At 35.2% G+C, this 14,921-nt stretch overlaps 1 pseudogene; it reads left to right on the top strand.

The window, feature by feature from the left end:
* The first annotated feature begins 2,012 nt into the window (after positions 1–2,012).
* On the top strand, positions 2,013–7,965 carry LOC120157342 (annotated as a pseudogene).
* Positions 7,966–14,921: the final 6,956 nt, after the last annotated feature.

The raw sequence follows: 14,921 nt of genomic DNA, 5'->3' as shown, positions 1-14,921 counted from the left end.
ATGAAGATTTCTTTCCATGAGAAGGGAAGCTGAAATTTTAACAACAAGAAACTAGTGGAGCCAACTAAGGTTGAACAACAGGTTGTTGTTAAAGCATCTCAACATGATATGGTTTGAATGACTTTGTTCGAGATCCAACTAGATGTGGAGACATGAAAGGAATTAGGATAAATCCTCCTTGTGATATGTTTCAAGAGTCAAATCAAGGTCATAGTTCTGATTACGACGACAAGAGTCCATAAATGATTTTTTCTGAGACTTTAATGAAACAAAGAAGACACAAAGATACAAGTTGATCAAATGGTTCTTCATAAATATAACATAAGTTGTTATACTGATATCCAAAGGTAACCCTGGAAATAAATGATCAAGTGAATGAAGACCGAGTTCACCACTTTGAAGTCAAATGAAGTTTGCATCAACATTCATGCATTCATAAGAACATCATTTGCACAATAGACAATGCATTACATTGATACATTTGATCATTCAAATGTGAAGTTTTACAGGTCTTCTTATGAAAAAAGAAGATTCATGATGGAAAATACCATACAAAGGGAATGCAGAATTCAAATCAAATGAAAGAATCACGCAAACATCTGAAGAATAGATGGATGCAATCCATAAAAGAAGTATTATTTTGGGGTATGTTACCCAATCAACAAGTTATTTCAAAAAAAGAGAAAATTATTTCCAAAGTTTCTCATTTAATCTTTTCTGAAAATGAAATTGTTGAATAGTAAGAAAACGATTTCCAAAGTTTCTTACTTAGTAAACTATTTCCCACATCTGTAAAACCTTCAGTGCATGATGTTTTCAAAACCTTCGAGTTATCTATAAGACCTTCATTGTAGGATGTTCTCAAAACCTTCGGGTCATCCATAAGACCTACAGTGCAGGATGTTTTCAAAACCTTCGGGTCATCCATAAGACCTACAGTGCAGGATGTTTTCAAAAAGCCTTCGGGTTATCCATAAGACCTACAGTGTAGGATGATTTCAAAAAAGCATTCGGGTCATCCATAAGACCATCAGTGCCGGATGTTTTGAAATAGCAATTTATCTCGCTTGAGATTGTTTTTCTTAAAACATTTTCAGAAGAAGTTCATAATCTGAAGAACTCGTATGAAGAGGAAAAAGGAGTTCATAATCTGAAGAACTCGTCTGAAGAAAAAAGGAGTTCATAATTTGAAGAACTCATCTAAAGAGGAAAAATGAGTGCATAATCTGAAGAACTAATCTAAAGAGGAAGAAGGAGTTCATAATATGAAGAATTCATCTGAAGAAAAAAAAGGAGTTTATAATCTGAAGAAATCGTCTGAAGAGGAAAAAGTAGTTCATAATCTGAAGAACTCGTCTGAAGAGAAAAAAAAGAGTTCATAATTTGAAGAACTCGTCTGAAGAGGAAGAAGGAGTTCATAATATGAAGAAATCGTCTGAAGAGGAAAAAGGAGTTCATAATATGAAGAACTCGCCTAAAGAAAAAAAAAGGAGTTCATAATATGAAGAACTCGTCTGAAGAGGAAAAATGAGTTCATAGTTTAAAGAACTTATCTAAAGAAGAAGAGGAAGTTCATAGTCTGAAGAACATATTCAACCTTTTGCTTGATTCTATCGCTGAAGGAGATAGAACAACATCAACATTTCCATCTTAATCAAGAAAAGCCAAATGGACAAAAAACTTATTGTCTTTTTCGTCTTTACCCTATTCTTGTTAACACAAGAATGAGCAAAGAGGGGCAGCTGTAGACACTAGTTTTTTGCCCATTTTTTTATTTTTATTATTATTATTATTATAAATATTATTATTATTAAGTAATTTTATTACATTTCAGCCCAAAATACAATAAACCCGAGGCCCGTTTTACAACCAAACTCGGAGGCCCAACAGAAGCCCAACCCGATCCAGAAAACCCGAACCGGCCCAAGTGAAGACCCGGCCTAAGACTAACCTTAAACCCAATTAGGGTTTGTATCATCCCAGCAACCGCCCAACATCATCAACCGTTAGATATGGCAAGATCTAACGGTCCAGAGCCCTCTAGAAGAAACCCTAGGGCCACGCGGCCACCGCCTCGGTTATCCATAGCCACTGCCGACGCTCTACTGCCAGGTGACCCAACTAGCAACTGCCGAAACCGTGCTGCCACGACACCACCATTGCAGAAGCCTCCAGAAGCTCCCCAATGTTAGGCCACCCGTCCACGTCGCTGCCCTATGGTGAGTCACCACTATAGTTTGGTGACTCACCGAAGGCCTCTCTTGGGATTGGTCCGAAGAAGACACCGGCGAGGCTATAAAAAGCCATCATCAAACCTGTAAAAAAAGAATAGAGACGAACACCGAGGAACAAGCACCAACAACAACGGAGCAAAAACATAACAAGCAAAGAAAAACGACAGTAAAAAAATATAAAAAATAAAGGGAGATAAGCTTACCGAAGACTACACGGTGACCGGAGCTCCCACGCGCCTCCACGCTCCGCTGGAAGATTCAAAATACCGAAGGTATAATCGTAGATCTTCGAAATTCTGGGGTTTTTTTTAGGGAAAACGGGGGTCGGATTCGACCATAGGCATTCGGATCTACGTTTTTGGGTATTTTGGTAATTTATGGCCACCAGTGGCGGTGGTCGGCGGCGGAGTTGGCGGTGACATATGGCTGCCGGCCGACGAATCGATGTCCTTCGGTGAGGGAATCCTAGAGAGAATGGAGAAAGAGATGTCTCTCTCATTTTAGAGAGAGAATAAGAATAGAAGAAATGAAAAAATTGGACTGAAGGCCGGGTATATTAGGGTATTTATACTCTCCCTTAAACGACATCGTTTAAGGGAGGGACCCTTTGCGTAATTTCGCTCGTGGGTAAATCATATATGCAGTCATTAAAGATTTGTAACTTTTCATTCTAGTCACTAAAATCAAATTCTGAACTTTTTAATTTGGTATTCAAATTTTAGTTTATTATAATTTAGTCCCTGACATAATTATATATTTTAGGGTAAATAGCTTATTTAGTCCCTTATACTTAAATAATTAATATTTTAATCACTGAATAATAATTAAGGGTTAATTACACTATTAGTAATTATATTTTTATAATAATTCTAATGGATGTCCATTAATTTAGATATTTTACAGAAGCTCCCCAATGTTAGGCCACCCGTCCACGTCGCTGCCCTATGGTGAGTCACCACTATAGTTTGGTGACTCACCGAAGGCCTCTCTTGGGATTGGTCCGAAGAAGACACCGGCGAGGCTATAAAAAGCCATCATCAAACCTGTAAAAAAAGAATAGAGACGAACACCGAGGAACAAGCACCAACAACAACGGAGCAAAAACATAACAAGCAAAGAAAAACGACAGTAAAAAAATATAAAAAATAAAGGGAGATAAGCTTACCGAAGACTACACGGTGACCGGAGCTCCCACGCGCCTCCACGCTCCGCTGGAAGATTCAAAATACCGAAGGTATAATCGTAGATCTTCGAAATTCTGGGGTTTTTTTTAGGGAAAACGGGGGTCGGATTCGACCATAGGCATTCGGATCTACGTTTTTGGGTATTTTGGTAATTTATGGCCACCGGTGGCGGTGATCGGCGGCGGAGTTGGCGGTGACATATGGCTGCCGGCCGACGAATCGATGTCCTTCGGTGAGGGAATCCTAGAGAGAATGGAGAAAGAGATGTCTCTCTCATTTTAGAGAGAGAATAAGAATAGAAGAAATGAAAAAATTGGACTGAAGGCCGGGTATATTAGGGTATTTATACTCTCCTTTAAACGACATCGTATAAGGGAGGGACCCTTTGCGTAATTTCGCTCGTGGGTAAATCATATCTGCAGTCATTAAAGATTTGTAACTTTTCATTCTAGTCACTAAAATCAAATTCTGAACTTTTTAATTTGGTATTCAAATTTTAGTTTATTATAATTTAGTCCCTGACATAATTATATTTTAGGGTAAATAGCTTATTTAGTCCTTACTTAAATAATTAATATTTTAATCACTGAATAATAATTAAGGGTTAATTACACTATTAGTAATTATATTTTTATAATAATTCTAATGGATGTCCATTAATTTAGATATTTTACATTTTATTCTTGTTTTTTTAGTCACTATTTAGTTACACTTTAATTTAATTTTTATTATTATATTTTTAATTTCAATATGTTTAAATTTGTACTTTAATTATTATTATTTTATTATTATATATATATATATATTTTGATTAATAATATTATTTATTTATTTTTTAAATATCAAGAAATGGATGTCTTAAAATAACTAGATGTTCTATTCTGGTATTTTAAAAATAAATAAATATCATGCTTATAATATATATATATTTACTTCATTTGTATTTAAATTATTTATTATCATATTATTATTAATATTTATTTATTTTTTAATATCAAAGAAATGTATGTCCTAAATTAACTAGAGGTCCTATTCCGATATTTTTAAATAAATAAATACATTATTTATAAATATATATATATATATAGTTGTTTTAATCAAATTATTTTATTCTTATTTATTCATTTTTTTTATATTGAAGAAAAGAGTTGTCTTAAAGTAACTAGATGTCTTTTTTTAATATATCCTATTTATAAAACCCTAAGTATATATTTTTACTTTAGTTTCATAAAAATATATTTTAATATATCTTTATTTTAGAATTATTTGATTGAATCTTGAATAAGAGGATCATAAATTAAATTTATATTCGAATTCTTAAATTCTATATTAGAGACAATTTATAATTGACAAGGACCAATTTTGGGCGTTGTGGGGTGCTAATCTTTCCCTAAACGTAACCGACCACAAATACCTTTTTATTATTAAAAAGAACGAATTTTTGGTTAAACGCAGAGCGGTTTATCTTTTAACTATATTTTCTTAAAAACTTTTTTAAAAGATGATTTTTTAGGTATTCGATCTACCTAACCCAAAAGGCCGATGACGACTCTCAAAACATTTCAATAAAAACTATTTATTTATTTACATACTTTCCCGCCAAATAAAAATTCGTACCCGAGCGAAAACCGGTTATGACACCGTCAACTCGCCGTTAACGTTCAACACGTCTGAGTCATTCACTGTCAACTAAGTCTTTAAGCCTCAGGTCCGGTAGTTTTCCGAACTTGAGCTATTCTTACAGTACTGGCGCTGATGGTGAAATAGAGATGATCTCAAATGCTGAAACGGAACGGAAAAACCCAGCACCACATGGTTATTTCTGCCGGCTTCTCGAGCTAAATGCTCCCGAATGGCCCTATTCAATCATGGGAGCTGATGGTTCTGTGCTTTCCGGTTTCATTGGACCGACTTTTGCCATCGTGATGACCAATATGATCGAGGTCTTCTACTATACAAATCCAACCTCTATGGAAAGAACGACAAAAGAATACGTTTTCATCTACATCGGAGCCGGTCTATATGCCGTAGTTGCGTATTTGATTCATTATTTTTTTTCAGTGTAATGGGAGAAAACCTCACAACAAGAGTTCGGCGGATGATGCTTGGAGGTACGGATTTGCAACTGCAAGTAGCCTTTCTTTTGCCTAGCAATTCAATGGTACATACATTTGCTAATTTTATGGTGTGTTTTTTTTCATCACAATTCAGCAATCCCAAGGAATGAAGTCGGATGGTTCGACGAGGAAGAGCACAATTCGAGCCTTCTTGCAACCAAATTGGCAACTGATGCAGTCGATGTAAAATCCGCCATAGCCGAGAGGATCTCGGTGATACTGCAAAACATGACTTCACTTATCACCTCGTTCATCGTCGCCTTCATGGTCGAATGGAGGATCTCTCTTCTCATCCTCGGCGCCTTCCCTCTTTTATTCCTTGCAAACTTCGCTCAGGTAAATCTCTCACACAATGATTCCACCATTTTTTTTCAACTAATCTGATCCAAGTTCACACAGTTCAAACTTCAAAAACCCCAAAAACATACTATTAAAGAAAATTATCATAATTTTTCCTGTAAAAAAATCAATCTTTTTCTTCTGTGGAGTCTAACTTCACTTTTAACTTTTCATTAAACAACAAACTAAGAAAATCCAACATGGCTCATCTCCACTTCTCTGCACGTGCTTCCTCCATGTTTGCTGCATATATATTTATATTATAATCAATCAGTGAACAATAAAATAATGAAGATTCCAAGTTTTTATTTTTTAATGAGCACCGACGCTGCAGATTACAGTGTAAATTAGTTTTTATTACAGATTTTAGAAAACCAAATTACATGAAATTCTTTTTTTCTCTGAACCTGAGCTTTGTTGTATAGCAGATGCCACCAGATATATATAAAAGTTTCAAGAGATTATTTCCCCGTGATCATATAATTCGCGATCTTTTGAGGTCTTTTTCTCTGTTGTTTTTTTTAATTTCCCTGGAGAGTGAGAATGTCAGGTTTTGACAGTAAACAGTGTTATGGGAGTAGAGTGAGAGTTTCACCATGTACCATTGTAGGCCTAGGTAGTAAAATGTGTATATTTTTGCTGATATACTCCGACTTTACACTGTAAAATTTTATGAAAAAATGTACATCTGTGTTACCGAATACAGATACGACCTTGTATCCGAGTCCCAGTAACAAAAAAATGTGTCGGATCTAATGTTTTATGGAAAATGAGGAGTTTGAATAACATGGTTAATAACTGATTGTTAATCTGAAATGTCTTGTATTCCTTGGCAACTTGATACATATGCTGCTTATTTTGTACTGCAGCAACTCTCTCTCAAAGGGTTTGCGGGTGACACGGCAAAGGCGCATGCAAAGACAAGCATGATTGCAGGTGAAGGTGTTAGCAATATCCGAACAGTTGCAGCATTCAACGCGCAAAACAAGATGTTTTTGCTGTTTTGCCATGAACTCCGAGTTCGCAGATGCGAAGCCTCCGCCGAAGCCAAACTTCAGGCTTCCTTTTTGGCTTGTCTCAACTTGCCCTTTATGCTTCCGAAGCTCACATACTTTGGTATGGAGCTCACCTCGTTAACGAAGGTGTCTCGACATTCTCTAAGGTGATCAAGGTTTTCGTGGTATTAGTGGTCACTGCGAATTCTGTGGCAGAAACTGTTAGTCTTGCTCCCGAGATTGTTAGGGGTGGTGAAGCTGTTGGTTCGGAGCTCTCGATATTAGTCCGTACTACCAAGATTGACCCTGATGATCCAGAGGCAGAGCCAGTTGAAACAATCCGTGGAGATATTGAACTCCGGCATGTTGATTTTGCATATCCTTCACGACCTGATGTCAGTGTGTTTAAAGACCTTAACCTCTGAATCCGTGCAGGCCAAAGCCAAGCACTTTCGGGGCTAGTGGCTCCGGCAAGAGTTCAGTCGTTGCATTGATTGAGCGATTATACGATCCTACAGCTGGAAAGGTTATGATAGATGGAAAAGACATCCGGAGATTCAACTTGAAGTCTCTTAGGCTTAAAATCGGGTTGGTGCAACAAGAGCCGGCCCTCTTTGCTGCCTGCATTTTCGATAATATTTCTTATGGAAAGGAAGGGGCAACTGAAGCTGAAGTAACTGAAGCTGCCTGGGCAGCTAACGTGCACGGTTTTGTTAGCGCATTGGCCGATGGGTACAAAACACCGGTTGGTGAGAGAGGGGTTCAACTCTCCGGAGGTCAGAAACAAAGAATCACAATCGCAAGGGCCGTACTTAAGGACCCAACAATACTACTACTTGACGAGGCCACAAGCGCACTCGATGCAGAATCCGAATGTGTACTACAAGAAACACTCGAAAGGCTAATGAGGGGCCGCGCCACAGTGCTAATGGTTCACCGTCTCTCGACAATAAGAAACGTTGACAGTATCGGAGTAGTGCAAGACGGACGAATCGTAGAACAAGGTAGCCACTCCGAATTGATTAGCGGGCCCGAAGGAGCCTATTCTAGGCTTTTGCAACTACAACACCATCACATATGAAAAGTTCCCCCTTTTCCATGGCCTTGTTGGACTCTTTTGTGTTTCCATCATTCTGTTGTGGATAGTGTTAATGTGGAGACTATATCTTAAGAACTATTGCCTCATTTCCCAATAGGGTTTCCAACGTAGTATGTGTCGGATATAAATATATGAGCCAGACACGAATGCCGAACTTGAATACTTTATGAAAAATCAAAGAGTTTCCACAAATATATTTGAAATTATTGTTATATTTGATGTAAAGTTGAAGTATCCATCTTGGAAATGAAAATAATAAAGCATGGGGTAGCTTGTATCATCTAAAAGTTGCTTTTCCTGTTGTACTTGAATGTGTGACAAAGTTGGCCCCTATGTAACTTTTTACAGTTCACTAACGCATGGCAAAGTACATGTAATGACTCAGTTCTGAATCTGAAGGAGAAGAAAATTCAAGTCCCCATAGAAAAGGTGGGACACTTCGGCAGAGGTGATGATGTTTCATGTAGGGTTCCCTTCCATGATATACATGCCCTGCAATTTCATCTGCTGCATGTTAGGTAATGCCCATCTCAAACAAGATTATGTTAGTATGGATTGTTAATGTTAGAATTTTAAAACGATATTGTTGATGGACAAAATGGGTTCTAACGATTATAGATGGTGCATCCCTTTTATCTTAAGAGTGTCATAGAAATGTCCGTTAGTTGAAATCAATGAACTCTGTCTCCACCAGAAGTTAAAATAGAGAAGAGTTAAAGTGTTGTGGTTTCATTGGAGTCGCCTCCTGTCTTTCGGCTTTGATTGAGAAGTTTTATAGTAGTACTTAGTGTAGGTGATCGATAAATTTTATAGTGGTATTTACTGTGAGTTTTAATCATATGGTCATTATAACTTCTTGTAAGCTGATTGTCTAGGTGAATACGGTCAAATGATAATAGATTTGACTCTGATAAATTATATAGACCTATCAAAATTCATGTTAATAAGTCGTAGTTTCGTAAAAAAACATTAAATGTTTGAGGTCATCTCTCCGAAGATATTAATTTTATGTCTTTTGAAGTTGATGAAGAGTCAAAAAAAAATTCGGAAATACTTTAGTATCCTCCAATAATTATGATGTATAAAAATGATACGTACGAAAAACCTTTAACGAAGATACAACATATAAATCAGTAAAACCAATGATGTATGCAGTCTACAAATGTTGACTACTGGTAGTGATATTAGGGGTCATAGTCTGAACTCTTTCAGATGAAACCCATCAATGATTTTTTTTACATTCAGGTCCCTGTATCACTTTGTTTTCTTTTGGCCAATATTAATGGAGTTCTCTCCCAAAGGCATTGATTCTCAAAGTTGGCAAATGTGGGGCTTATCTGTCAACCCCTTAAATCAATTACCAAACATTCATCAGATTTTCTTGGTAAAATTATAGTTTTTGTCCCTCTACTAACATCCAGAATCCAAATCTTCATCACCTATAGAGACTGAACTTGCTATTTACTCATTTTTATGCATGCTATATAGTTTTTGGGATATTAGCTATTTAGTCCCCCATAGTTTAGCGTGTTTTTGCATATTGATCACCTATAGGGACTGAAGTTGTTATTTACCCATTTTCATGTCTGTTATGATTTTTTGGGATATTTGCTGTTTAGTCCCTCTGATTTAGGTATGTTTTTGCATTTTGGTCATACGTAGACTGTTTAATTTTATTTTAATTTGGCTGGACTGATTTAGTAATTTACATATTTTTCTTTAAAAACATGTTTTTAGACTTATAAAAAAGGTATAAACATTAAATAGCCCCTGTAGTTTCAACATGTTTGTATTTTGTTTTTCGATTTGTTTTTTATTATTTAATTTAACCATGCAATTTTATTTTATTTTAATTTGGTCCTCATGTCTTATTTATTTTTATTTATTACAATTTTAGCACTTAATATTAAAAAATTTCATTTTAGTCACTTTTCCACTTTATTTTATTTAAATTTTTGACATGATAATTTATTTGTTTACATTCTAGTCCTATTTGCATTTTGTTTTATTTTAATTTTGCATGTTGTTTTTATGTTATTTCATTTTAGTCACTAATTTGTTCTCTATCAATTTGCATGATACCCTCATAAGCATTTCTTGACTCGAATCAAAATAATTTGACTAAGGATAATATTCGTTCATTTTAATATTGTCGTAAAGTGACTTTCTTAACGTATAAGAAAGTTACTTTCGATAATTTAAAAATGAAAGTTTATCCCATTAAGTGACACGAATTAAATTGAATCTATTTTAAAATTTCGGGATTGAGAAAAGATCATGTTCTTTTAATTAAGTTCACCTAAAAAGGATTGTTAGATCGAATCTAAGGTCTCTTCTCGATGTATTTAAATAATTGAACATCCTTATTCTCATTAAATGTTAGTAAAATAAATAATTAATTGTACTTGCTTGATGTATGCTTTTAATTTGTTTTATTTTTGCATGTATTTTTCAATAGGATTTCAAAATAAGTAACACTCGAATTAATATTGAATTTTATGATGAAATAGTAATATCTTTTTATTTTGGTTAGAGTAATAAATGATTGCTTTAAGGCATGAGAAATAATTTATTCTAGGTTGAAAATAATTAGATATTATCGTTTTCTCTCGAATCAATATTGAATTTTAAGATGAAATAGTGATATATCTTCATTTCGATTGGAGTAATAAATTATTGCTTTAAGGCATGAGAGGTCATTTATTCCGATTGGAAATAATTAGATATTATCGTTTTCTCTCGAATCAATATTGAATTTAAAGATGAAATAGTGATATCTCTTCATTTCGATTGGAGTAATAAATGACTGCATTAAGGCATGAGAGGTCATTTATTATCGATTGGAAATAATTAGATATTATCGTTTTCTCTATTAAAATCTAAAGAATATGTTTTTCAAAGAGAGAATGTCTTAGAGTTATTTTGTTTTATTGTATTGTTATTAATAATGAACTTTGGGATGTAATTATAATATTTTCTTTTTTCGATTGGAGTAAGAATCGACTACTTTAAGGTATGAGAAGTCAATTTTTCTCAATAGGAAATAATTAAATATTATTGTGTTTCGTCCCAAAATTCAAAGAATATTATTTGTATGAGATGTTAAATTAAATTAAACTCGAATTTGTAAATTTCATTGCAAAGATAACTAATTAATCGAATAGGTATCGATTTAGGGCGCCGTGGAGGTGCTAATCCTTTCCCACACGTAATCGACTCCCGAACTTAACTTTTTGGTAACACATACCGCAAATTTGTTGTTTTAATTAAAATTAATATTTTTATTAAAATGAAAAATACATTTTGGGTGCCCAATCACACCCTAATCAAATATTAGTTGTGACTCCTTGAATCATGTTTTTTATTAACCGGTCATTAAATTTAGAAATTAAATTTGTTCTTTTTAAGAAAAAAATCGTTTCGACAGCTTGGTGACTCCACTGGGGATGTTTTTTTAAAGAGTCAAGCCATTAGTCGATTAATTAATTGTCTTTGCAATGAGAATTCTGAATTCGTTTTAATTTAATTTTTGATCCCTTTTTTTATTTAAATAAATTTTATGTTTATAATTTGATCAACCACTAAGTAGTTATACTGATTTGTTTGTTGGTATTTTCAGAGTAAATAAATGTTCAAGATTTTGAGATTTCTCTTTGGTGTTGCTTGATTTATTTTCGCTTTTCCTCACACACTGTACAGCTGCATTTGCATAACATGAGTTAAAACCCCGCTCTGTCCTATTTAAGTAGGAGTGAGAAACTACTCCCTCGTGTGGTTTTCACTTCCGTATGGGATAGTGAATCGCTCCTGGGGCTCATGCCTTATGGTCCTCGTGATGATTTTCACCTCCGTATGGACATAAGGAGGTGTGTCCACCCGAATTGAACTCGATCCAAAAGCCTGTGATGGGCCAGGATTGACGGTTTGGCAGCCCAAGGGGGCACCAACAAGGACAATTTGAGAACCTTTTACTTTTGAGATGAACCAAGCATATAGTGAACCTAAAACCCAGATAGAGCCTTACTCAAACCTTAAGAATCCCGTGAGGAGAGTGCACAAGGAAAAGCCTTTGTGAGTTTTCTAATTTTTGTAGGGTAATTTTACTTTCAGAATAAATGTATACGAACTACAAATCATGCGGTTAGGTTTAGTTTTTTTGAATAAGCATGTGAACTAGATGACATGAGGTTAGGATTTTCTATAGACAAAGCATGTGGGTAGAAATCATGTTTGGGTAAGATTTGCTAAAGCATGATTAGGTAGCAAATAATGTGGGGTATTTTATTGACAAAATGTATTATACTCGATTAATTTGTTTATGATTACTGACTAATTTTATTTTTTCCTTTTGTTTTTTCCATTTTTGTATTTCACTATTCATTCCATGGTGTTGATCCGTGATCGATTTCCATATAGAAGGCTAGTAATATGGAACGAATGATTCAAAAATAGGTATAAGATAATGCATATGTTTTGATATGGTCCGAGCAGTCCCAACTAACAAATGGAGATAGCTTACAGCCTCGGTACGTGTCAGATCTGATTGGGTACACACACATCAATGTACGTCAAAATGACCTGACCAAGCTTAAAGAAATTTGAGGAAAATGGGAAACATCCGATAAACAGTTCTTTCATCAACTCTTTGGTGGAATCTCTTATCTCTTAAATGTTTCGATTAACTGAAATTTATTTAGGGCTCTTGCGCAGTACTGGAACCCCACCTATATTTGTTTTACTGTTGGTCCAGTGGATATGACACTTACCATATAGGAGTACCACGCCTTGATTCGTTGTCCGAGATTTCAAGTGGGAAAGGTGTATATTAAGCCGCCAAATACTCATTCTTTTAAGAAGAAACTGTTTTTGATAACCAGCATGAGTGTAGAATGGGTCGTAAAAAGCATCAAGAACAAGGGAGATAGTCAGTACATTATCTAGACCACTCTGAGAGAAGTAATTGACTATTATCCCGATAGGAGAAAGAAGATTGATCTATTTGCTCTGGGTATTTATAGGCTAGTCATATTCCTAAAGGTTCTGGGGCATGTTGATGTATCAGTAGTTGATTTGTTCAAGAGATTCTGATTATTTTGGCAGAAACATTTCGTTCCTTGAATTCTTGCAGACGAGAAGGAGAATGATGCTTCAGAGGGTGCGCACCGTTGTTGCTAGTCTGGATCTTTAATCACTTCAAACACGTCGAGAGAGCACCTGGTCGAGTCTTCTTAGAAGGGTTTTTTCCCTTAAAAGATTTCCTTTCTCGAGAATGGCCTGGGGGTTTCATTGAAGAGAAATAGATGGTCATTTTCAAAGATATCCGAGATTGTTATATATTATGGCGTGCTTTGTCGAACATTTCTTTAGATATACTGTATAGGTGTGGAGAATGAGATTGGGTTCTGTTTCCAGGCATATGGGGTTCTGTAGGGTATACGTCTTTACTGGTTTCCAGGCAATATGGGTCGAGACAATTTATTCATGTAACTTGGGGTTTATCTAGGTCAGAGTTCGCGTTTAAATGAAAGCAATATAAGAGAAAAGTCAAAGGGGTTGTTGATGCATGGAAACATACTCATAGAGTAAATCTCTTTACCTTCGACTTGAATCTGTCATATGAATACGAGGAATCGAGAAGCAACTGAGTTAATGATAATATCCCGATGGTCAATCCTGAAAATAATCAGACTATGGAAGAACATCTCAGAGTGATACCATCTCTGTTAGAATTAGCCAGGCATGATTTTGAGGCTGAAAGAAAATAGGGGAAAGAGACGTTACAGAGAATGAAGGATGAGATGTACCAAAAATGTTTAGAAATCAATATCCAAAAAAATCGAGTTGACCGAATCGAAAAAGTAAAAAGAAAAACTCAGATTGGATTTCGATGATCTCCAACTATGATACCAATGAATGTTCAAAGCTCAAATGACCACTAGGTCAAGTAAATCGCCTGTTGAATGGAGACAGGAAGTGACGAGTTTAAAAAGAGAAGTTGGGGAAAGCAACAAAGAGCTTAAACATAGTATACATCAAGTGAATTTACTTTCAAGAGAAAAGAGTGCATTAGAACAACAACTACAATAAAGTAGACCCTAAAACGAGAAATTAAAGGGCAGAGTCTTGAGTTTAGAGATAGCTTTGCGATGGTACAGAAGTCAAGAAGGCGGTTCAAACCGTGTAGAAGTTGAAAACTTAAAGAAATGTGTGAATAAACTTGAAGCTATGGTTTAAGATTTCCAGAGAAGGGTAAGTGAAATGCTGTTAGTCCCTTATGAATGAGTTATACAGTGGCGCCATCATTGGGAATAGACTCATTGGAGAGTTAAGCAAAGGGATGACCTCATCGCAAGCTACTTGGAACATACTCAAGGAATGGCTCAGTACTTGGTTTATTTATCACATGAAGTTGATGTTGTAAGCGAAGGATTGGAGCCCAAGACTGAAGAAGCTCAGAGGATTTTGGATTTGCTAGGGAACATGCAACAGTTAGGAGAGATAGCTCAAATATGTCTGTGATACGTTTAAGCCTTGTAACCAAACTTCATTTCTAATATAAAAAGTTGTTCTAAGGAATCATTTTAGAATCAACACCTTGCATTGCATTTACATTTTCTGCATTGCATTCCACATTACATTTACTTTTCGCATTGTATTTTATTAATTAATAGTCATATTTTTCATATTCATTAATAAAATATCAATATTAATAAAAAAAATATATGGCAGAATACTGGAAACTTCTAAGCATTCGTACCATACTCGAAAAAGGTAATGGGGAGAGAATTGCACAAATTGAGAAGACTCAGCTCGAAATACAGAAGAGTTTCAGGAAAGCTCAAAAGGAGATGCATGAACAAATATTGAAAGCTCATAATGATATGATGAAAAATCGGGTAAGCTTGTTACGAGGAAAGAATATAAGTCGTGAAGAGACCCAAATTATCGGTGTT

The sequence above is a fragment of the Hibiscus syriacus genome, unplaced genomic scaffold (assembly GCF_006381635.1).
Source record: "Hibiscus syriacus cultivar Baekdansim isolate YM2019G1 unplaced genomic scaffold, ASM638163v2 tig00111244_pilon, whole genome shotgun sequence".
In the NCBI taxonomy this organism is placed as follows: Eukaryota; Viridiplantae; Streptophyta; class Magnoliopsida; order Malvales; family Malvaceae; genus Hibiscus; species Hibiscus syriacus.
Note: the sequence above shows the minus strand (reverse complement) of the source record. Positions and strands in the feature narration are given on the sequence as shown.